Source organism: Vulpes vulpes, chromosome 13 (assembly GCF_048418805.1).
Source record: "Vulpes vulpes isolate BD-2025 chromosome 13, VulVul3, whole genome shotgun sequence".
Taxonomy (NCBI): Eukaryota; Metazoa; Chordata; class Mammalia; order Carnivora; family Canidae; genus Vulpes; species Vulpes vulpes.
Genome location: NC_132792.1, coordinates 139,706,596 through 139,731,863, shown reverse-complemented (window position 1 = coordinate 139,731,863; position 25,268 = coordinate 139,706,596). Strand labels below are relative to the sequence as shown.

At 38.1% G+C, this 25,268-nt stretch overlaps 1 protein-coding gene and 1 pseudogene across 4 annotated transcripts in view; both read left to right on the top strand.

Annotated features, from left to right (window-relative positions):
* Window positions 1-25,268, top strand: part of ABL2 (ABL proto-oncogene 2, non-receptor tyrosine kinase) — a 113,797-nt gene that overhangs the window by 14,625 nt on the left and 73,904 nt on the right. The window lies entirely within an intron of this gene.
* LOC112921723 (small ribosomal subunit protein uS5 pseudogene) lies at window positions 418-25,268 on the top strand (annotated as a pseudogene).

The following is a 25,268-nucleotide window of genomic DNA, read 5'->3' as shown; positions in this document are numbered from 1 at the left end:
ATTTATTCGTTTTACTCTTCCCTCTTAGACATTCAATTCATATCATGCTTGCCAATTTGTAAAAATCTCTACAATCAAAGGATGGTTTATAGTAAATTTTCATTTCATTTCTCAGGTCCAAGCTCCCAGGACAGTCATTGTGATTGGTGGTCAGATCACCTATAACCGGGTTTCTCAGTCTCCATAATATTGACATTTTGGGCTGGATTTTTTTGTTGTTGCTGTTGTGGGGACTGTCCTGTGCATTGTAGATGTTTAGCAGCATCTCTGGCCCTTAATAACTAAATGTCAGTAGCATTCACCTAATTATGAAAACTAAAAAATGTCTGTAGATATTGCTACTATCTTCCTGGGGGTAGAATTACCCCTGGTTGAGAACCACTGACCTAGAATGTATTTGACTGCTGTGGGCATATCATGTATGAGAAGGACTTCAGGAGAGCCATTGTGACGTATGTAGGTACTCAAAACATCTGATTAAAAATTTTCAGGTTTTTTTTGTAGCAACTATAAATTGAGTGCTGTTTTTCATTTTTTTTAGGTATGTCTTTTTAAGGGTGCTTGGGTGGCTCAGTCAATTAAGCATCTACTTCTTGATTTCAGCTCAGGTCTTGATATCAGGGTCATGAGTTCAAAGCATGTGTTGGGTTCCAAGCTGGGTGTGGAGCCTACTTTAAAAAGATTAAAAAAAAAAAAAAGGATTTTTTTCCCCTTCAGGGCATCTGGCTGGCTCAGTCAGTAGAGCATGTGACTCTTGATCTCGGGGTCATGAGTTTGAGCCCCACCTTGGGTGTAGAGATTATAAATAAATAAACTTAAAAAATATATATATATTTTCTCATTTAAAGTATTTGGCACTAGCATGGCTTTTTTAAAAAAGGGTTTTATTTAGAGAGAGTGAGCAAGCATGGAGCAGGGGGGAGGAGCAGAGGGAGAAAGCAGACTCCCCACTGAGTAAGGAGCCCAATGCCAGAACTCAATTCCAGGACCCTGGAATCATGACCTGAGCCCCAGGCAGACACTTAACCGGCTGAACCACCAGGCGCCCAGCATGGTTTTTATTAAAATCTTCAACTGGAGGGGCGCTTGTGTGGCTTAGTCAGTGAAGTGCCCCAACTCTTGATTTCAGCTTAGGTCATGATCTCAGGGTTAGGAGATTGAGCCCTGGGTCAGTCAGCTCCTTGCTCAGCAGGGAGTCTGCTTGAGATTCTCTCTCTCTTTCTTCCTCTGCCCCTCCCAACTATGTGCATGCTTGCATGCCCCCCCACCAAATAAATTAATCTTTTTTAAAAAAAAACTTGAGCTGGAGTTGTAGATCTTGCCATTTTTGGCCATTTCTCTGAATCTCTAAATTTCTCAGTCTCTTAATTTTTCTTTTCCCTAAGAGTGTGTTTATATGTGTGAAGTTTTTTTTTTTTTTTTTTTTTTTTTTTTTTTTTAAGATTTATTTTTTGAGAGTGGGCTCCTACGTGGGCATATACATGGTGGGGAGAGAGAGAGGGAGAGAGCGAATCTCAAAGGTTCTCTCCATTGAGTGTGGAGCTGACTTGAGGCTTGATCTCAACCTTGATATCATGACCTGAGCCAAAATCAAGAGTCTGATGATGCTCAACCAGCTGAGCTACCCAGGTGCCTCAGGGTGTTGACTTTTTTTTTTTTTTTAGGATTTTATTTATTTATTCATGAGAGACAGAGAGAGACAGAGAGACAGAGACATAGGCAGGGAGAAGCAGGATCTATGCAGGGAGCATGATGTGGGACTCGATCCTTGGGACTCCAGGATAATGCCCTGAGCCGAAGGCAGATGCTGCGCAGCTGAGTCACCCAGGAGTCCCGGGGTATTGATTGTTTTAATCTAAAATTTATGATTTTGGTAATCAGACAGACATAGGTATAAAAATTTAGAGCTGAGCAAGACCTTAGAAATCCTGTATTCTTTTTTTTTTTTTTAATACTTTATTTATTTATTCATGAAAGACACACACAGAGAGAGAGGCAGAGGGAGAAGCAGGCTTCATGCAGGAAAGCCCGACCTGAGACTCCAAGATCACGCCCTGGGCCGAAGGCAGACGCTCAACCGCTGAGCCACCCAGATGTCCCAGAAATCTCGTATTCTTTAAAAAAAAAAGAAAAAAAAATCCACAGAATTAGTAGGAAGCAGAGCTTGGCTTAGGTTTTGTGGTTTTTCCAATTATCTGTTGCACCTGTGTGGGGAGATAGCCTCCAGTGATGCTCCACTGTCTTCCTAAAGCTTTCATTATAATGCAGTAAAAGAAAAAAGAAAATATAACACGTATAAATTCACTTTAATAAGGATTACTAAATACTACTTTTTTTAAAAAAAAAAGGATTTTATTTATTCATGAGAGACACATAGAGAGAGGCAGAGACATAGGCAGAGGGAGAAGCAGGCTCCATGCAGGGAGCCCGATGTGGGACTTGATCCCAGATCTCCGGGATCATGCCCTGAGCCTAAGGCAGACGCTTCACTGCGAGCCATCCAGGCGTCCCATAAATACTACTTTTCATTTTGGGACTAACCTTCATGTATTATTTTTATGCCTTCCCCAGATATTTTTTAGAATTAAATTTGAAAGAAATACTAATAAAAGAAAGCCAGATAATTACTATTAGCAGGAAAATATTCCTTTAAAAATATATATTCTGATCTACCAAGAATGACTGTTTTTGCCCTCTGATCTTGATGTAAACAGATTTTTTTACACTTGAAATTCTCCAAGCATTTGGGTTCCCTATTTGAATGCTTTCGACTGTAAACATCAGTCAGAGCTGCAACCATTTTTAAGCATGCTGTTAACAGCAAGGATTCTGGTGTTAGACCATGTGGGTTTAAAGCTTGGATTACGTTTATGATTTTGGTAGCTTGACACAGGTATGAAAAATTCAGAACCCTAAGAGACCTTGGAAATTATGTATTTCTGGAAAAATTACTTATTTTCTGTGTATTTCTTTCTCTGTAAGATAGTCATGCTAATAGTACCTACTTTACAGAGTTGTGAAAATTAATTATTATGTGTAAAATTCCCAGAGTACATGGTGAATGATAAAAGTGCTCAAAGAGTGATAGAAAAGTAGCAGAGCAGTAGAAGAAAGTGACAGAAAAGCAGCTTAAAAAAATAGATGACATTTTTATTGGTTAATATGTTTTTAAAAGTTCTCAATGCATTTAAATGACAACTATGGGGGATCCCTGGGTGGCGCAGCCGTTTAGCGCCTGCCTTTGGCCCAGGGCGCGATCCTGGAGACCCGGGATTGAATCCCATGTCGGGCTCCCGGTGCATGGAGCCTGCTTCTCCCTCTGCCTATGTCACTGCCTCTCTCTCTCTCTGTGACTATCATAAATAATTAAAAAAAAATAAATTTATCTGTAAAAAAAAAAAAAGACAACTATGGTAATGTTGAGGCCTTTATACAAAGGAGTGTATATTGTACTTAGGCTTGTTCTGTGCTTACGTTTAATTACCGGATTTCAGTGCTGGATATGTAAGGTAAGTATAATAATGTGTAGTTTTATTCTGCTTTGATACAGTTATCAGCATTCTGATTAGTTATTTCCAGCACTTAAGTAAATCATAATCTTTCGTCTCTACAAAGGGCACTTGGAAATCATCCTAAAGTATTTTCTCATTCATATAGATAGAAAAGCTAGCTAGGGGCTGTAAGAAAAAAAAAGGAATGGCAAATCAGTGATGCTAACTCCAGAAGGTGGTAGAAGGGAGTGTTGTGTGTGGGTACACTGCATAGATGGGAATCACTGTGCAGCTGGGCCTCATGGAAACTGGAGCTGGGAAGCAATTAGAAATTAAGGCTGCAGACTCCATCTTTCTCTTTCAGAGGCTGCAAGGTTTTGGCATCTTTTTTTGCTGTGTACATCTGTTCGGTTTCCTTTTCTTCCAGCTGGTTTTCTCCGTTTTAGCTTGTATATGGAGTGTAATGGCTGTTGAGCTTCTCTTTATCATGAAAACTCTCAATATATTCTTTTGGCATTAATCTTTGCTGCTAAATGGCTCAGTCTTTCTCTTTTAAATTATTTGTCTCTTTGCTAAACGGTCAGTACGTTTCATGGTTTAAAGTTCATGGTGCAGAAGCGTCTCTGCCACTTCCTTTCCCCTGACCACTCAAAATTTGGGAATCCACTCACCACTTTCTTGTGTATACTTCCAGAGATAATAGTATATGTGTATGTCTGTGTATCTCCCCACTCCTTTTGTTTAAGACCAGTGGAAGCATATGCACTGTTTTGCTCCTTGCTTTTTTTTCCCAGTTAATTTATCTTGGAGACTCTTCCATGTTAGTAAGTAAAGAACTTCCCTTTTTCTTTTTTTTAGTGAATGCATAGCATTTCATTGTAGGGATGAATTCTATAATTAGGTTGTTTTCAAACAGTGCTGCAGTGAAAAACCTTGTGTTTCATTTCAAACATGTTAGTGTAGCTATTGGATAAATGCCTTTAATTGGACTTGCTGATAAGAAAGGATATGAGTTTCATAATCATTAATTGAATAAACTATCTTTTATTCACCTTTTTTAATACTAAAATCATATATATGTTTAATTCTAGTTTTGGATTTTCTGTTCTAATGATTTGCCTAATTATGTGCCAGTATCACACTGTTTTAATATTGGTACTTTTTTTTTTTTTTTAAGATTGTATTTATTTATTTGAGAGCGAGAGTGCATGCGTGAGCAGAGAGGGGCGAAGGGAGAGGTAGAGGGAGAAAGAATCTGAAGCAGACTCTGCACCAAGTGTGGAGCTCTATGTGGGGCTTGATATCGTGACCTTGAAATCATGACCTGAGCCCAAACCAAGAGTTGGACATTCAACTGACTGAGCCACCCAGATGCCCCCTGATTTTGGTACTTTTTATAATGTGCAGCATAGCATGGTGGTTAAGAATGTAGACTTGTGCTAAACTGCCTTTAAAATCTTGCCTTTACCACTTCCGTAGCTGTGTGATCTTTGCCAGGTTACTTAACATCCCTATAATTTAGTGTCCTTATTTGTAAGTTGGAGATGATGATAATACCTATCTAATTAGGTTGTTATGAGGATTAAATGAGTTCATTTATATAAAGTGCTTAGAACAGTATTCACCATATAGTTTTATAGTTGTTGTATTAGTTTATTGTTGCTACTGTCCAGTAGAGCTAGTTCTTCATTTTCAGAATATTCCTAGCTATTCTTCTTCTTCTTCTTTTTTTTTTTTTTTTTTTAAGATTTTATTTATTTGAGAGAGTGAGAGAGAGCATATGCAGGAGGGAGAGGGAGAAGCAGACTCCCCATGGAGCAGGGAGTTCGATGCGGGACTCGATCCCAGAACCTTGGGATCACAACCCGAGCCAAAGGCAGATGCTCTACCAACTGAGACTCCCTGACGCCCCTTCCTGGCTATTCTTGCTTGCCTGTTTTTTTTTTTTTTTTTGTTTTGTTTTGTTTTGTTTTGTTTTTTTACATTAAAGTTAGAATCAGTTGGTCTGTCTGGTTAGGGTAGACTAGGTTATGGTTTGGTAACAATAGCATCTCCTTCCACCATCTTAGTGGAATAACAAGTCAAAAGTTTGTCACTCAAACTTTTAGTTCAAACTCTGTTCAGTGTGTATCATTGTGTGTTGGTGGAGGGGCTTGGTGAGAGGTGGGAGAGGGGTTATGCTCACCTTTTGTAACCAGGAATCCAGACTGATAGTCTTCACCTATCTTTCTGGAATGCTGGCAGATGGCATTGGAAGGAAGAAGAGAATGAGGAACCAAGTACTAGTAGAAACTTTAAAAGTTGGAAGAGGAGCACCTGGGTGGCTCAGATGTTGGGCATCTGCCTTTGGCTCAGGTCATGACCCCGGGGTCCTGGGATCGAGTCCCGCATTGGGCTCTGTAAGGAGCCTGCTTCTCCTTCTGCCTGAGTCTCTGCCTCCCTCTGTGTCTCTCATGAATTAAAAAAAAAAAAAAAAAGTTGGAAGAGACATATATAACCTATTAAAAAAAATTTTTTTTTTAATGTAGGCTACATGCCCAGTATGGAGCCCAATGCAGGGTTCGAGCTCATGACCTTGAGATCCAGACCTGAGCTGAGATGAAAAGTCAGACACTTAACTGACTAAGCTACCCAGACACTCCTATCATTTCTTCTTCTATTTCATTGGCCAGAGCAAGTTGTATGGCCTTAAATCTTGTCAAGGGGATGGGGAAGGTGGAGTTTTGCCATGGGTCTGGAAGGGCAGCTAGACTTCTATAGTTCGCTTTACGGTTTGCTAAATATTGAGTAACTGTTTGTGTTATATGTAACACTCTAACCCCTGCCCTTAGAAAGCCCTAATTTCTGTAGTAACTATGTTGAGTTCAAACTCTAGAATATCCTCCCACCCCCCCGCCCCACCAAGATTTTATTTATTTACTTGAGAGAGAGAAGGGGAGGTAATGAGAGAGAGCACAAGCAGGAGGGAGAGGGAGAAGCAGGCTCCCTGCTCAGCAGGGAACCTGACACAAGGCTTGATTCCAGGACCCTGAGATCATGACCTGAGCTGATGGCAGACAGTTAAGGGGCATCTGGGTGCCCCTCAAACTAGAATCTCTGAGAGATGTTCAGAATCTATTAGATTCAGAGGAGATTCTTCTTGATCCTTACAGCTATGAATGAAACAGGTCAATTAGCTGTCTGTTTAAAAAAAACAACAACAACACATATACACACACAAGACATCCTATTAGTATTTTCTTAGGCTCCTTGCTGGGTGGTAGGAATGGATATGTAAAGAGAACTTCCACTTTTAACTCTACATACGTCTATATTATTTGAATTTCTTTCAAAGAGAAATGTTAACACAACCTACCGCAAAAGGATCCTCTTATATCCTATTCATACTAAATTAAATGATGTATGATAGATGGCACAGCCAGAGCTGGAATATGCTTTCTAGTATACCAGGATGCTACTTTTAACACATGGGGTTGTATATAGCTTTCTAAAAAACAATATAAATGTTTTTTGTTATTTGCAATGAACATAGAAAATTGTTTACTTTGAGAGCACCTTGGTGGTTCACATGGTTAAGCACCTGTCTTTGGCTCAGGTCATGATTCTGGGGTCCTGGGATTGAGCCTCACGTTGGGCTTCCTGCTCAGTGGGGTGTCTACTTCTCCCTCTCCGTCTGCCCCTCCCCCTGCTCATGTTCTCTCAATATCTTCTGTCTCAAATGAATAAATAAAATCTTAAGAAAAAAAAAGAAAAACTGTTTACTTTGAAGAGGATGATCTTTGGGTAAATAGTAGAAGTGAAACAATTATTTTAAAAAGTTACCTCGAGGACCTCAGTAAGAAGGCAGTTTATACTAACAGGGAATGTGATGGTGCATAATAATTGGTTTCTCACTGAAGATCTTTCCTGGAGGGTTAGTTTTATTTTTGACTGAGTTTTAAGGGACAGCTTATAAAGCCAGCAGAAGAATGACCAAGTGTAATATATTTATATTTTATATTATTATTTGTCCAAGTATAACATGTTTATTAAATATAAATCCCTTGTGGGGCACCTGGGTGGCTCAGTTGGTTAAGTGTTCAACTCTTGGTTTTGTCTCAGGTCATCGATCTCTTGTGATTGAGCGCCGTATTGGGCTCCTCACTTAGCTTGGATTCTGCTTGAGACTCTTTACCCTTGCCTCTCCCTCTGCTCCCCCTGACTTGTGCACACCTTCTCTCTCAAATAAATAAAATCTTTAAAAAAAATTATAAATTCCTTGCTTCATCTTTTAAATTAGAAAAAAGAAAAAAAGCTAATTTACTACTCTTTGCTTTATTTAAAGGAAAGGGAAAATTTTTTTTTATTACAAAAGCATGTATTTCATTATGGGGGAAAAAATTTAAAAAAGTAAAAACAAAACAAACCCCAAAACCCACCTTCCTATTTGGAGACAACAACCATTAAAGTTTTGGTATGTATCCTTTGAAACCCTCTTTTATGCATATAATTTGTATTGTTAACCAAAATGTATATAAAACATACATGCAATTTTTTTGTTGCTTTTTTTCACTTACACTTGATCCTTGAACCATTTTGGGGCTAAGGGTACTAATCCCCCTGCAGTTAAAAATCTAAGTGTAACTTTTGACTTCTCAAAAATTTATTAATAGCTTACTGTTGACCAAAAGCATTACTAATAACATAGTCAATTAATACATATTTTGTGTGTTATATATATATATATATTTTTTAAGTTTTTATTTATTTATTCATGAAAGAGAGAGGGGTGGGGGCAGAGACACAGGCAGAGGGAGAAGCAGGCTCCATGCAGGGAGCCTGATGTGGGACTCGATCCCGGGTCTCCAGGATCACACCCTGGGCTGAAGGCAGCACTAAGCCTCTGAGCCACTGGGGCTGCCCTACATGTACTATATAATGTATACTTACAGTAAAGTAGAGAAAATATTAAGAAAACCATATTATTTATAATAGCCAAGGTATGGAAGCAACCTAAATGTCATAATAGACCAATGGGGTAAGGAAGATGTGGTTTAGGTACAAAATGGAATATTATGCAGCCATTAAAAGGATGATATCTTGCCATTTGTGATAACATGGATGGACCTAAAGGGTATTATGCTGTGTGAAATAAGTGAGATTGAGAAAGATAATTATCATGATTTCATTTCAGCAGGAATTTATTTATTTATTTGTTTGTTTGTTTGTTTATTTATTTATTTATTTATTTATTTATGACTTATTCATTTATTCATGATAGACATAGAGAGAGAGAGGCAGAGACACAGGCAGAGGGAGAAGCAGGCTCCATGCCGGGAGCCCGATGCGGGACTCGATCCCGGGACTCTACTATCACGCCCTGGGCCAAAGGCAGGCGCCAAACCGTTGAGCCACCCAGGGACCCCCCAGTGTGGAATTTAAAAACCAAAATAAGAAATAAAGAGAATCAGACCTATAAATACAGAGAATTAACTGATGGTTTCTAGAGTCTAGGGAACATGGGAGGATGGGCAGAATGGGTGAATGGGAGTGGGAGTGCAGGCTCCCAGTTACAGGATAAGTCACTGGAATAAAAGGCATAGCATAGACAACGTAGTCAATGGTGTTACGTGATAGGTGGTAGCTACACTATGGTGAGGGTGAGCATAGCTTAATGTATAGAGTTGTACACTTGAAACTAATGTAACATTGTGTGTCAACTATACTCAAAAAATTAAAGTCCTAAGGAAAATACATCTATAGTACTGTACTGTATTTATTGAAAGAATCCATGTCTAAGTGTGCCCATGTGTTTCAATTCCATGTGGATCAAGGGTCAACAGTTATAAATCTGTATTCATAAATCTTAAAGGAGAAAGAGTTTTTAGGGGCTTCTCTTTAGGACTTCTGTATTTACTTCTCACACTATTTAATATCCATACTTTGTGTCTTAAAGTTTTTTTTTTTTTTTAAGATTTTATTTATTTATTCATCAGAGACACAGGAGAGATAGGCAGAGGTAGAAGCAGGTTCCATGCAGGGAGCCCGATGTGGGACTGATGTGGGACTCAGTCCCGTGACTCCAGGATCACGCCCGAAGGCAGGCGCTCAACTGCTGAGCCACCCAGGCGTCCCTGTCTTAAAGTTTTTTATTGTTATTCCTGTTTCCTCAGATAAAGTTTCTTGAAGGCTTCAGAATTCTTCATTCTGCTGAGCTCATATTAAGTTTATTTAAGGACAGGATGTACATTAGTGGAGGAGATTGTAGGGAAACAAGTAGAAGACATTTCAGCAATTATTGCAGGATATAGATCAATCATTAATTCACTTATAGTTCAGCATTGTTCAGTTTGCTGATATAATCAAAAACTAAGTACAAACTTGTATGCGTATATTTAAAATCTTTTCCTTTTTTTAAGCTGGAGTAAAATATTCCTGTTATAATTTTTTATATGATCCTTTGAACAGAACATACTTAGTCTGAGGCATTAACTCTTTTGAAAATAAAATGTGGAGGAGGACAGCAAGGTTATATTCTATTCCTTTTAAATGTCATGCGTTGTTTAATTTCTTTGAAGAAGAAAGCGGGGGATCCCTGGATGGCTGAGCAGGGAGTCTGGCTCAGCCAGAAGCCTGACATGTGGCACAGTCCCAGGGACCTGGGATCATGACCTCAGCCAAAGGCAGACGCTTAACTGACTGAGCCACCCAGGTACCCCACAAGTTTGACTCTTGGCTGATGTTTGGGAACTTGGATTTTAAGAGGGTTTCCATCATTCCCAGAACTCAGAAGAGTGGCTCACTGTGCCTAAGCTGTTTGTACAAACAATATGGTTTATGTGAAACACCTGCTTTCCATCTAGGAGTCTAGAATTTTGGTATGTGATAAGTAGAGGGTACCTACCTGACCAGTCCCTAAGAAAAACCTTGCTGAATCTCGAAAGAGCTTACCCTGTAGACAGTATTTTACACGTTATAATTCATTTCTGGAGGGGTTACATGTATCTGTGTGATTCCCCTGGGAAAAGACTCTTGGAACCTTTTGTTTGTTTATTCTTTACCCCATATGCCTTTTCTTTTTTGCTGCTTTTCCTTTGTTTCCTTTTGCTTTAATAATGAGTGTGACTGTGTGTCCTCTGAGTCTGCCTAGTGAATCATCAAAAGCTAAGGGTGTAATGGGACCCTTCTCAACACAACAGTAGATCAGGTTAGTTTATAACTGGGGTCACTGTGCTCATTCATGTAAAGCCTCTAGAGACAGAAGTATCCAAATAGGTAGATGATAGTTTTTGGTTTAAGTTATGCCTAGATAGGGGAATAGAACAAATGAAACTAAAAATAAGTTTGGGGTCTGTAAGAAAGGGAAAAAAGTTCTTAATTTGTGACTGAGAAACTTCTGCCTAAGGTTCTATTTTTGTGAAAGTGGATCTTGGTGTCAGGCTACCTGCTAAGGTTCTGTAATTTATAGAACTATGTTATTCTGCAAGGAGAACTGAACATGACACAAATGTGATTCAAAACACTATGATGTAGAAGTACAGGGTTTTGGAACTAGGCAGATTTGGGTTAGAATTCTGGTTTACCTGTGATTGCATTTCTTTTATTTCCTCATTATAAAATGAGGATAATACCTCGTGTATAGGGTGATTTGAGAATTAAATAAAAAAATGTATGTAAAGCTTCTGCCATTACATCTTACATATATAAAGACTGAAAAATTGTTACTAGTCTTTTTCTGCTCAAGATGTGGAGAGATTGGAGAAGTTTATATTTCTCTTTATTGGTTTGATGTGAGGTTGTGTAGGAAGGTTAGTGAGTAAAGAAGAGGAAGCTTTAGATATTTAGAAGTTTAAAGTTTAGAACATTAAGTTTTAGAAAATGGAATTTTATTTATTTTTTTAAAGATTTTATTTATTTATTCTTGAGAGACAGAGAGAGAGAGAGGCAGAGACACAAGCAGAGGGAGAAGCAGGCTCCATGCAGGGAGCCTGACGCGGGACTCGATCCCAGGTCTTTCAGGATCCCTGGGCCGAAGGCGGCACTAAACCGCTGAGCCACACGGGGTGCCCAAAAATATATGTTATTTTATATATATATATATATATATATATATATATATATACACACACACACACACACACACACACACACACACATATGTGTGTGTGTGTGTATATATGTATATATAGTCATAGCTCTTAAAATAAACTAGGAAAAGTTCCGCTGGGTAACTTTAGAGATACATTTAAAATTCCATTTTTCTGGGAAGCCCAGGTGGCTCAGTGGTTTAGTGTCTGCCTTTGGCCTGGGGCCTGATCCTGGAGACCTGGGATCAAGTCCCACATCGGGCTCCCTGCAAGGAGCCTGCTTCTCCCTCTGCTTGTGTCTCTGCCTCTCTCTCTCTCTCTCTCTCTCTCTGTTTCTGTCTCTGTCTCTCATGAATAAATAAAATCTTTAAAAATATATATGTATTCTTAAGAGCTACAAATATTTTAAGAATTAAGAATTTTGGGTGATGAGCACAGGGTGATGTATGGAACTATTAAATTGCTGTAAATTGCTGTACACCTGAAACTAATATAACGCTGTATGTTAACTAACTGCAATTGAAATAAAAACTCGAAAAAAAAGAACAGAATATCATAAGTTACAAAATCAAGAAGGAGGTGGGAGACACAAACTTTATGAATGTTTTCCATATCTTTTATGGTGAGCTTGTCATGAGTTAGTTGACAGCTGTGTGTTAGGATGATTTAATAACTGACTAAACACCTCTAACCTCTGTTCTCTTATCATGAATTATTCCAGGTAATGGACAATTTGGATTAATTTAAGGGTATATTACCTTATTAGAATATTTAGAATCAGTGTTTAGAAATATAGTGACATTTTAAAACAGAATTGTATAATCCTGGTGTGTATATGTGTTTTTTTTTAAATAACTTTTAGGGGTGCCTGGCTGCTCAGTTGGTAGAGCAGGAGAGTTTACCCTCAGAGTAGAGGGTACTACTACCCTCAGGGTTGTTGTTGGTTCAAGCCCCATACCGGTGGGCATAGAGCTTATTTAAAAAAAATTTTTAAAATAACTTATTTATTTATTTTTAAAATAACTTATTTTTAAAGTTTCAAGATTATAGAAGAGTTGCAAGGAAAACATTAAGAACTCTTATTTACTCTTTGCCCAGATTCCCCATTTGTTAATACTTTGTTTCATTTGTTTTGTATTTCCTCCTCCTCCTTTTCTTTTTTTTTTTTTTAAAGCTTCATTTATTTATGATAGACACAGAGAGAGAGAGAGAGAGGCAGAGACACAGGCAGAGGGAGAAGCAGGCTCCATGCTGGGAGCCTGATGCGGGACTCGATCCCGGGACTCCAGGATCACGCCCCGGGCCAAAGGCAGGTGCCAAACTGCTGAACCACCCAGGGATCCCCTCCTCCTCCTTTTCTTCTTTCCCTTCTCCTTCCTTCCTTCCTTCCTTAACCAGGAGTGTATATAAAATCACCTCTAGAATATTTATTTATTTATTAAAAGATTTTATTTATTTATTAATGATTGTCACACAGAGAGAGAGAGGCAGAGACACAGGCAGAGAGAGAAGCAGGCTCCATTGCAGGGAGCCTGACGTGGGATTCGATCCTGGGTCTCCAGGATCGCACCCTGGGCCAAAGGCAGGCGCTAAACCGCTGCGCCACCCAGGGATCCCACCTCTAGAATATTTAAAAAAAAAAAAAAAAAAAGTGTTCCTAGTGTTCCTTCTTAACCAAGCAAATGTATTCTGAAGAAAAAACAACCTCTCTGTGATTTGGATATGGACATCAGGTGAAGAGTTACAGATGGTCCCTGACTTATGATAATTTGATTTAGGATTTTTCAACTTCACCATGATGTGAAAGTGGTACCATTCAGTAGAGACCATACTGCACATTTTGAATTTGATATGCAGTATGATACTTTGTGATGCTGGGCAGTGGCAATGAGCCGAGCCACAGAGTTCTGTCAGTGATGTGATCACAAGGGTAAACAATTGATACTTAAAACCATTCTGTACCCATACAACCAGAATATTTTTCACTTTCAGTACAGTATTCCATAAATTACATGAGCTGTCTGTTCAACACTTTATTATAAGATAGGCTCTGTGTTGGATGATTTTTCCAAACTGTAGGCTAATGTAAGTGTTCCGAGCATGTTTAAGGTAGGCTAGGCTAAGCTGTAATGTTCAGTAGGTTAAGTGTTTTAAGTGCATTTTCATCTTAAAGTATTTCCTCTTATGATGGATTTGTTGGGCTGTAACCCCATTGTAAGTTGAGGAAGATCTGTAGTTCATTATAACATGATGACGAGAGTTTATTTTCTTTTTGTGGGGCTGGAGGAGCCCTCAAAGTAGGCTATATTGTACAGCTGTGAAGTATATCTGATTCAGTGTTCAGCCCTTTCAATATATTATTTTATTATCCCCTGAGTTCCATTATTGCTATTGAGAAGTGAACTGTCAGTGTTCTCTTTCCTAGAGACAGTCTGTCATTTCTATGCAATGGTTTTACAAATCAAATTTTTGTCTTTAATTTCTTGCATTTTCACCACAGATAACTAGGTGTAGATTTCTTACTGTTAATCCTCCTAGTGATAATTTTTTTTCTTTTAATTTTTATTTATTTATGATAGTCACACACAGAGAAAGAGAGAGAGGCAGAGACATAGGCAGAGGGAGAAGCAGGCTCCATGCACTGGGAGCCCGATGTGGGATTCGATCCTGGAGACCTGGGTCTCCAGGATCGCGCCCTGGGCCAAAGGCAGGCGCTAAACCGCTGCGCCACCCAGGGATCCCCCTCCTAGTGATTATTTGTGCTTCCTAAAACTTCAATTCTGGAAAAGTCTCAGCAATTATATTTTCAAATATTGCCTCTTCCCCATTTTCTGTACTCTTTTCTTAAACATTGTTTAGATATATGTTGGACTTTTTGTTTTGTCCTCATGTTGCTTAACTGCCGTTCCATGTTTTCATTTCTATCACTGTGCTACATTTTGTGTATTTCTTTAGAATGGACTTTAGCTGGTCTGATCTGCTGATCTATCCATTTAACTTCTAATTTTAGTTACTATATTTTTCATTTCTATAAAGTTCTTTTTGATTCTCTTTAAAATATCTGGCCTTCAAAAAAATATCTGGCCTTCATTTATTTTGTAAATTTTTATTTTTTTAAAGATTTTATTTATTTATTCATGAGAGACAGAGAGAGGCAGAACCATAGCAGAGGGAGAAGCAGGCTCTTCAAAGGGATCCTGATGTGGGACTTGATCCCTGAACTTGGATCATGCTGCTGAGCCACCCAGGTGTCCCAATATCTGGCCTTTTAAAAAAATTGTAGTAAAATACATGTAATATAAAATTTACTATTTTAATCATTTAAAAATATACAGTTGAGTGGCATAATTTACATTGTGTAAACATCACCACCATCCCCAGAACTCTTTTCATCTTACAAACTGAAACTCTTATACTTATTAAACAAAATAGCTCCCCATTGCCCCTTCTCCTGGACTCTCCTGCAACTACTGTTTTACTTTGTGTCTCTATGAATTTGACTACACTAAGTACCTCATATAAGTGTAATTATACAGTATTTATCCATTTGTGATTGGCTTATTTCATTTAATATGAGGTCTTCAAGATTCCTCCATATTGTAGCATGTATCAAAATTACCCTTTTTTTTTTTTAAGATTTTATTTATTTATTCATGAGAGAGACAGAGAGAGAGGCAGGCAGAGATATAGGCAGAGGGAGAAGCAGACTCCATGCAGGGAACCCGATGTGGAACTCGATCCCAGGACCGTGGGATCATGCCCTGAGCCGAAGGCAGATGCTCAACCGTTGAGCCACCCAGGCGTCCCTCAAAATTTCCTTTTTAAAGCTAAATTATATTTCATTGTATACGTATACCATATTTATCAATGGACCATTGGGTTGCTTCCACATCTTGACTGTTGTGAATAATGCTGCTGTGAACATAAGATATACAGATACCTCTTTGAGCTTGGCTTTATAGTATCTAAAAGAATAATTTTCAAACCTCTTTCATAGTTTCTCTGATTCATTTCTGGCACCCTCTGGCTCTTTAGGAAGCACTATACTTAATATTCATAATTTGATTGTTGACATTTAGATCAGTGAGGTGATAGGAGTAATTTCCAAAATAACTTTGTTTTAAATTATATTATGAATAAATGGCTAAAGGAGATTGGAAGAATATATACTTTTTGAGTTAGTATTTTAGTGAATTTGTTATGATCAGAGGCTTAACAAATTTTAACTTAATAAGCAAAAACACCTGTTCCTTACCAGTCCACTAGGGGATACTCCAGTACTTAGAAAATCCAGTTGCTACTATATATAGTTTTTAAAATTGTCTCCTGCTTAATAAAGTTACTACTTTCCTGTTTGTTTACATGGAAAACACTTTTAGGTCTGGTTTGGGCTATTGGACGATAATAGTCATCTGTGGAATAATTTGCAGCATTTTTTTCTACTTTTTAAAGGTATAATTAACAAACAGAAATTGTGTACATTTGACTAGAACATCAAGTTGTGGGCCCCTGTGTGGCTCAGTCAGTTAAGTGTCTGCCTTTGGCTCAGGTCATGATCTTGGTCCTGGGATTGAGCCCTACCTCCAGCTCCCTGCTCAGTGGTGAGCCTGCTTCTCCCTCTCCCTCTGCCCCTTCCCCCTGTCCTGCTCCTGCTGGCTTTTGTGCGCGCGCTCTCTCTCTCTCTTAAATAAATACATACATACATACATACATACATACATACATAAATAAAATCTAAAAAAAAACCATCAGGGTGCATGTTTATATTTTGATGTATGCTAACAATACATGATATGTTGATAGGTATATAGATATATGTATAGCAAAGTAAACAAGCTAATCAACATTTCTATTTCTTTCTTTTTTGGTATGGTAAGAACTTTTTTTTTTTTTTTTTGGTAAGAACTTTTAAGATCTACTCTCAGCCTCTCAGCAAATTTCTTCCTTTCTTTCTTTTCTTTCTTTTTTTTTAAGATTCTATTTATTTATTCATGAGAGACACATAGAGAGAAGCAGGAGACATAGGCAGAAGGAGAGGCAGGTTCCCTGCCGGGAACTTGATGCGGGACTCCATCCTGAGCCAAAGGCAGATGTTCAACCACTGAGCCACCCAGGTGCCCCATCTCAGCAAATTTCAAGTATATAACACATTAACTGTAGTCACCATGTTGGACAGTAGTTGTCTAGAATTTATTCATTTTGCATAACTGAAACTTTGTACTCTTTGACCAGCACCTCATTCTCTTCCTCTCCACAGCACAACCATCATTCTACTCTCTGTTTCTGAGTTTGACTATTTTAGTCTCCACATATAAATGAAATAATGGGATTTGCTTCATTATTAAAGTATGGAATTCAGTGTGATTTGTTGGCCAGTGTTTTTTGTTTTTTTTGTTTTGTTCTTTTTTCTGATGGTAGTGCCTTAAACTTATTTCTTTGGGCGCTTTGGAAAAACTATTTTGTTTCTTAGTACAGGAAGGTAAGGGTTCTCATTTATTTTCTAAGTTGTGCTTTTCCTTGGAAAGGCAGGAAAGCTGATATTTAGTTTGAGTTTGTTAACATTTTCTCCATTATATCATGTGTGTTCTTTTAAACATTTACCTTAGAAAAATGAAATAAGACTTTAGATACACAGAACACAGGACTGTTCTGTGCTGCTATTCATGCTGCTATTAAAGGTATTCAACAGTTTAGTATTATCTTGATTTCTTTCTGGTAATTTAAGAAGACACATTACTTAATGCTTTCAAAAATACATTAAAAATTGAGTTCTATTTTTAAAACAGTAAAGTTTCAGGAAATTTAGTCTCAAAAATTTTAGTCTTGAATTAGGAAAAGGTTCAAGACTTAATGTTTCAGAAAGTACTTCAGTTAACCAGAAATTCTTTATTTTTTCTAGATTTATTCATTTTTAAAATTTTGTTTATTATATGATTGAGTTTTCTGTATAGCATGTACTTGACTTTTCTGTGTCTACACACATATGTTTAGGTTAAGTGACTTGTCTGATTTAACTCCTCAATTCACTTGATTTCTGCTACTTATAAATACAACAAATGGGTGAAATTCTGTGCCATTGTGACAGCATGGATTTAGGAAATGGAAAGGCATTCTGGGATAAGAACAAGTGTATTTATTGTCCATTGGTAATAAAGGCAGTGAAGAAATTATTCAGTTTTTTTAAATTAGAGTTTGGGTGATAATTTCACAGGATATTATAGAAATAACTGTGTTGGGAATGCCTGGGTGGCTCAGCGGTTGAGCATCTGCCTTTGGCTCAGGGTGTGATCCCAGAGTCTCAGGATCAAGTCCCACATCGGGTTTCCTGCATGGAGCCTGCTTCTGCCTGTGTCTCTGCCTTTCTTTCTCTCTCTCCCTCCCTCTGTGTCTCTCGTGAATAAATAAAATCTTAAAAAAAAAAAAAAAAGAAATAACAGTGTTGGATAGAAGCATTATATTTAACATTCTGATACTATGTTTTTTGTTTGATCTCTGTTTCCCTGGCAAAATGGAGAGTGTTGGGATATTTAGGCTCTTTGGTTGTGCTTCTGGATAGATTGACTGGCATGACCTTGATGCTTGTTCTACATCATACCTGTGGTATAGTGAGAGCCAAAATAGTCCTATGAGCCATTTTTCATGACTAGGTCTAAAACTACTGAGTCTAGTTAATAAGCTCTCTGTTGTATACAGAGTCATCAATAAATGAATTATGACTGGTTCATGTTATGTTTTATTTTGGCTATAGAGAAAAGGCATAATGTCCAGAGTGTAACAGTTGCTCTTTTGTTTTTATGTTTGCAATAAAGTATGTTTTTTTCTTTTATTTTTTTTTAAAGATTTTTTTATTTATCTGTGTCATGAGACACACACACACACACACACACACACACACACAGACAGGCAGAGACACAGGCAGAGGGAGAAGCAGGCTCCATGCAGGGAGCCCGACATTGGACTCGATCCCGGGTCTCCAGCATCACGCCCTGGGTCGAAGGCAGGCACTAAACCACTGAGCCACCCAGGGATCCCCCCTTTTTTTTTTCTTTTCAAAGAAAAGAAACAAAAGACCATTTATGGTGCTTTTGTTTAGGTCTAAACTTTATTTATTTAAAGTATAGTTGAACTTAATTTTTATATGACAGATTCCAATGATTGTCAAATTCTTTTCTCTAATTTCAGTTTAGGGAGTAATTAATGGTCCCATCTTTCATGTAATACTGCGTAGATTGTTTCTTAGGAATTCGAGGGGGGAAGTCATGTTTTTTTAATAATAATAGAGATTATTTAAATGTTGGGGGAATATATATATATATATATATATATATAAAGTGATTAAATACAGAAAGATTATGTTTGTCATACTCATACTCATACTGTATATCGATACCTAATATCGATATACAAGAGTTGGAAAAGTATGCAGCATTATCTGAATTTGAAAATTAAGTACAATAGTCTATTACCTTATAGCTGGCTAAAATTAGTGCTTATTCTTTCCAAGCTGGTTTTATAATTCTCGTACTTTGTGATATAATACAAGTAGAAAGTACTGGGAAGACCATTAAGTCTAGTATTGGTCCTTGAAGGAGTTTCTATCCTGCAGGGTTTCCTCTTTGCAAAGTAACTTCCTTCATGTGTCCTTCACATCCTGTTGAGAGGAGCACTGTTTTCAAGAGAATTGGGAGGGACTTTCTGGCTAACTAGGGGATTTTAGCTGTGATAAGGGATAATGGGAAGTGACAATAGCTGCTCTCACTTCTCCTTTTAGAACATTTTTCCCACCCAATCCCATTACCAGAGCTAGGACTTTAAGTTCCTGATATCCTAGAGCCTGTCCTGAAATTATTCTTTGTTCTTACTGTCTTTAGTGACAAAGTTTCTGATAACAATATCTTTGGCACACAACCCTATAATTAGTAAAGGCATTTTCATACTTTGCCTGTTTTTCTAGTGAACTAGTGAACACAGCTAACAACTTCCTAGTGATAAGGTGACTGCTAGTTAATATAAGACTAAGGGAGCATTAAAGAAGGAATGAATAACTTCTTGTAGTCTGAGAAATTCCTAAAGAATCTTATGAAAACATCCCAGAACAACGTAAAGAATGTCATATTTTTCCATTAGCGTTCCATATCTTGAAAATGCAGGACTGGAGTGTTTTACATAAGTCAAGCAACAATATTACTATTAAATTTTAAAATTTTATTAAAATTAAGAAAAAGCACGTTAGTATAGCTCAAAATTTAATATATTAATACAGTTATACAGTTAATGAAGTTATCACATTAATATAGTATTTTTTTTTAAAGATTTTATTTATTCATGAGAGAGAGAGAGAGGCAGAGACACAGGCAGAGGGAGAAGCAGGCTCCATGCAGGGAGCCTGACGTGGGACTTGATTCCGGGTCTCCAGGATCACACCCTGGGCTGAAGGCTGCGCCAAACCGCTGGGCTCCCGGGGCTGCCTTTAATATAGTATTAATACATTAATACAGTTAAAGATTTAAGAGGTATACATTTATTTGCCCTACATCTCTCTGACTTCAGCCATCCAGTTTTCTTCCTTAGAGGCAAGCAACATTGCTAGTTTAAATAACAGTTTTAACATTATTATTTAAAGAACTTCTTTAGTATGCATGAATAATTAAAGTTGACAGCATGGCTTCTAGAGTCAGGCATTTCAAATTTTCATTTATTTAACAGTTATTGAGCACTTCCTAGGCACTTTCTTGTCTCTAGGAGTATGTTATTGGACAAATGAAACTCTCTGCTTTTGTGGAGATTACATTGTAGTTGGGGGAGACAGGAACTAGACCTTTATTTATTTACTACTTCATGTGGTGATGAGTTCTGGGAGAAAAATAAAGCTGGGTAAGAGGATTAGACCCATAGAAGAGGTGCTGTTTTGGATTGCTCAGAGAAAGCTTGTGGTCACTCTACCAGCCAGAGGCTTTCTCTGAGCACCCTATTCAAAACAGCACCTCCCCAGAGAATTGAACGATCTGAAGGAATGAGACTTTAGGGTTTTCAGGAGAAAAGTATTCCAGGGAGAGGACCATCGAGGACAAAGTTTTAGAGAATATTTTCAAGGCAGAGGTATCCCTCTGGAGTGGTAGAGGAGGACTGACTTGGTGGGAGATTGTTGGGAGATAATCTGTAGGAGAAAGAAGGTAAAAGTTGCATATGGGATGAGGGAGACTGCTGAGGACCAGTTTATAGAAGGCTTGCATACCATCATAAGGAATTAGAACTTTTTTCTGAGTAGGATGGGAATCTTGGGCCATGGGGGTTATATTTAAAAGGTTTAGTCTGACTGCTTTGTGGAGAATAAACAAGGATGAAAGAAGAGAGATACATAATGAATCTAAAGTAGCCATAGAATATGTAGCATTGTACTAGATACAGTGGTTTTTTTTGTTGTTGTTGTTGTTTTGTTTTGTTTTTAAGATTTTATTTATTTATTCATGAGAGACACAAAGAGAGAGGCAGACACAGGCAGAGGGAGAAGCAGGCTCCTTGTAGGGAGCCCGAAGCCGGGCTTGATCCCTGGACCCAGGATCACGCCTTAAGCTGAAGAAGAGGCTCAACTGCTAAGCCACCCAGGTGTTCTGCTAGAGTGGGTTTTATCAAATCTAGTTAGGTGTCATTTCTCTCTGGCATTTGAAGAAAGGAGTATGAAGAAAGGGGTATGATATAAAAGTGAATTCATAATAAGTATTTATATTTTTAAATGGTAATTTTAGGAATTATAGTTAAACTCTATAATCATTTAACTTTGTATAGATCCCCTAAGTATCAGTTGGATCTTGAAGAAATGTGGTAAGATTCCAAAAGAAAATCTTCAATACCTTTTATAGTTACAGCGTGCAATAATTTTTTTTTTCTTAGGCCTTCCAAAAAAAGGCTGAGTGGCAGTTTTGACAAATTAAATATTGGGTGCTATTTTTTCCTATCTACTTTTACTAGGTGACATTTTGAATTTAAAACTGCTTTGGTTTCTCCAGCATGTGTCAATATGCTAAAAAGTATTTAAAAGTCAGAATTCTTTGAAGTCAAAGAATTCTGACTTTAAGCAAGGAGGTTGCTAGTGATGAAAACAAATAGAATATAAAAATGCCAACATAAAATATTTAAACTTTTGAATGACTGAATAATATGTCTGAATTTGCTAGCAAACCTGCTATCATATTGCATCGTAGGAAATCTGAAATTTGAGGATCTCAGAATCTTTTTTTTGTTTTTGGATTTTTAAAATTTATTCATGAGAATACACAGAAAGGAAAGAGAGAGAGAGGCAGAGACACAGGCAGAGGGAGAAGCAGCCTCCATGCAGGGAGCCAGACGCAGGACTCGATCCCAGGTCCCCAGGATCATGCCCCGGGCTGAAGGCAGCGCTAAACTGCTGAGCCACCCGGGCTGCCCTCAGAACTCTTAATATCTAACTGGGTCAGGCTCCTGGGTGGCTCAGTGGTTGAGTGTCTTCCTTTGGCTCAGGTCGTGATCCCGGGGTCCTGGGATCAAGTCCCACATTGGGCTCTGCGTGGGGAAGCCCCTCTTCTTCTCCCTCTGCCTGTGTCTCTGCCTCTCTCTCTGTGATCTCTCATGAATAAATAAAATCTTAAAAAAAAAAATTTAACTGGGTCAACAGAGGCACTTTTTTTTTTTTTCTTTTTTGGAATAGAGGCACTTTGCATAAAAAATAGGACTGCTTGGGTGGCTCAGATGACTTCACTCTTCATCTTGGCTCAGGTCATGATCTGAGGGTTATAATCTCAGGGTCGTGACATTGAGCCTCACTTCTGTGCTGGGTGTGGAGCCTCCTTGAGATTCTCTCTCACCCTCTCTCTTACCCCTCTCCCATCCTCTTGCATTTGTACACGTGTGCACACTTTTAAAATGAAAAGTGAAATCATGGATAAAAGATCATAAAAACCAGGTGTGGTAAAGGTGTAGGACATAGATAAGCAAAATGGTCACTGTGAAGCATACTTTCATATAAATAGTGCTAGAAAGAGAAGAGGAATAGAAAATGAAAGTTAAAGGCAAAGCTTAGCATACTGAGAGTTTAGGAAAACTTTTAAATAAGGAATTCCTGGATCCAGTCAAATTTAGAGAATGTGTTAAAATTACTTAATGTACATACTTGAAAAGAACTCTGAAAATGAATACTAAACCTATCTTGCACAATTTATGCATAACAACATAATTGTAGTTATATACTAGAAGGGCATCAATAATTTATTTACTCTTAGTTTCTATTAATTTGATCTGCTTGTCTGGAGTTCCTAAAATATGAAAACAATATATACCTCAGTTTGGCTCATAGGATCATAAAGTTTTTGAGCTCAAAATAACCTTAGAGTTATCTCTTCCCCTACCCCTTAGTTTTACCGATTGGAGAAGTAGAAACACAGTGGTAAATTCTCATATCCAGTTATGATGGGGGAAAGATTAGAATTTAGGTCTTCTGACTTCCAATTCAGTGCTCTTCTACAATGTTGTGCCTTATGTTTGTTTTGTTACAGTGTTTTGACTTTTTCAGTTGAATATTAACAAAGACAGGAATTTTGTTACTAAATTGCTAAGAAGATAACAGTCTTGTGATTATCCTCCTCCAAGTGAAAGTTGACCTGTAATTTGTAGGAATACGTTATGTAAACTTTCAGTCTTGATTGCCAGCTTTATGATTGTTTATTGCCTTCTTATTTATTTTGATTTGAATTAGTATTTTACGTAGTTAAATTTATTTAGAAGAGTTAAATATCCAAAGTATAAGTAGAAATTTATCTGTTAAAAGCTTCTAGAACCCTAATGATTTTATTTTGTTTATTTTTAAAGATTTTATTTACTCACGAGAGACACAGAGAAGCAGAGGGAGAAGCAGGCTCCCTGCTGGGAGCCTGATATGGGACTTGATCCCAGGACTCCGGGACTGCTACCTAAGCAGAAGGCAGATGCTCAACCACTGAGCCATGCAGGTGCCCCTAACCTTACTAATTATAGTAAGAAGGATCAGTTTGTCTTTATAGGATATTTAATTTATGGAATATTTTAGGGCATTCATTGCTACTTTTTTTGAGGTAGAAATAACTGGAAATAGATCATCATGATTTTTCTGGTAAAAATCTTTGGGACACTTGATTTTAACATATAGCTAAGGATAGTTTTAGAACCATTTTAATTTGCTTAATAGTTTAAATTAGAGAAAATGCCTTTAACTTTTAAATTTAAAATAACTTTATCCTTAAAATATTGTTGTTATGATTATTTGGCAAGTCAAATTTTAAGATTTGTAGAAACAAATTTTATTAATTCCTAATAAAATATTTACAGTTTCCAAAGCTTTGAGGTAACGAGGCTGTTAAAAATCAATAAATTTTGATGTAGGAAATTTTCTTGTAAAAGCATACTTAACATGATTGTAAATGCAGTATATGTCTTGTGTATATTTTGTGATCTTTTTAAAGTTTTACCTCAATTCTGAATGTAGTGTAGTTATTAAATCCTTTTTTTTCTTGTGGATATGTATTAAATCACCGTATCTAGCTACTTCAGTTTCCCCATTTGTAAAATGGGAATATACTAGCACTTAAGTCATAGCATTGTAAAAGTTTAATGAGATAATATGTCTTAAGAATGTAGACTTTCTCTTCTCTGAGAAAACACCAAACTGCGGATTATGCTGATGCTGCTAGAAGACTTGGAGAAGGGGGGCGAGGGGTGATGATGTTGGGAGGTGGAGGCATATCCAGGGTGTGGAGTTGCAGCTGTGGGTGGGCCAGGGCCGAGGCATTGGCCACGATAAGGAGTAGATCCCAGTCACAAATCTTGGCTGCCTGGTCAAGGACATGAAGTTTAAGTCCCTGGAGGAGGGGCAGCCCCGGTGGTGCAGTGGTTTAGTGCCGCCTGCAGCCTGGGGTGTGATCCTGGAGACCTGGGATCAAGTCCCACTTCGGGCTCCCTACATGGGGCCAGCTTCTTCCTCTGCCTGTGCTCTGCTTCTCTCTCTCTCTCTCTCAATAAATAAATAAAATATTTTAAAAAGCCCCTGGAGGAGATCTCTTCTCCCAGCCCATCAGGGAATTTGAGATCATGGACTCTTCCTGGGTGCATTCCTCCAAGGATGAGCTTTTGAGGATTATTGTGCAGAAGCAGACCCATGCGAGCTGCCTAATAGACCAGATTCTAGGCATTTGTTGCCATCGGAGAGTACGATTTACACATCAGCCTGGGTGTTAAGTGCTCCAAGAAGATACTCACTGCCATCCATGAGGTCGTCATCCTGGCCAAGCCTTCCATCGTCCCCATGCAGCGAGGCTACCAGGGAACAAGATCAGCAAGCCCTACACTGTCCCAGGTGAGGTGACCTGCCACTGTGGCTCTGTGCTTGTGTGCCTCATTCCTGTTCCCAGAGGCATTGGCATTGTCTTAGCTCCTATGCCCAAGAAGCTCCTGATTGCTGGTATTGATAATTTCTATACCTCGGCCAGGGGCTGTACTGCCACCCTTGGCAACTTTGCCAATGCTGCTTTGGATACCATTTCCAAGACCTATAGCTGTCTCACCCTTCACCTCTGGAAAGAGACTGTTCACCAAGTCTCCCTATGAGGGATTCACTGACCATCTTGTAAAGACTCACACCTGACTCTGGATGCAGAGGACCCAGACTCCCAACTGTGGCCACCACAATTTTATAAGATTTATTTAA